Genomic DNA, 526 nt, shown 5'->3' with positions numbered 1-526 from the left:
GGGTAAGAGATCAACCGAAGGACTTGTATGCATGCATATAAGCATAACCAATGGACTTAAGACACTGGGGGGTAGGGGAGGCTGGAGGATTGTTAAGGGCAGGGACAAAAAGGAGACATATGTAATACTCTTTGTAATACTTTAAGCAATAAAACAATAAAAAAAAGAAATGACAACTATGATTAAAAAAAAAAGACTACACTAATACACAGAGATAATATTTTTCACCTGCTGTTAGCTTGAACACTTACCTGGAAGAAGTGGATATTTTCCAGAGTTGTTAAAATTTCAGAATGTTTCTGAGTCCTTCAAAATAGCCTTAAAAGCCATTTAATTTAGTCATCCACTCAGACATGAATCTCCTTTTTATAATAGACACTAGGGGCCCGGTGCACAAAAATTTGTGCCAGGGTGGGGGTCCCCACTGGGGTGCCTGGCCAGCCTGGATGAGGGGATGATGGCTGTTTGCAGCTGGTCACACCCCCTTCAGGGTGGGGGTCCCCACTGGGGTGCCTGGCCAGCCTGG

This window comes from Myotis brandtii, unplaced genomic scaffold (assembly GCF_000412655.1).
Source record: "Myotis brandtii unplaced genomic scaffold, ASM41265v1 scaffold136, whole genome shotgun sequence".
Lineage (NCBI taxonomy): Eukaryota > Metazoa > Chordata > Mammalia > Chiroptera > Vespertilionidae > Myotis > Myotis brandtii.
The sequence above is the reverse complement of the archived record's forward strand: the minus strand, read 5'-3'. Positions refer to the sequence as shown.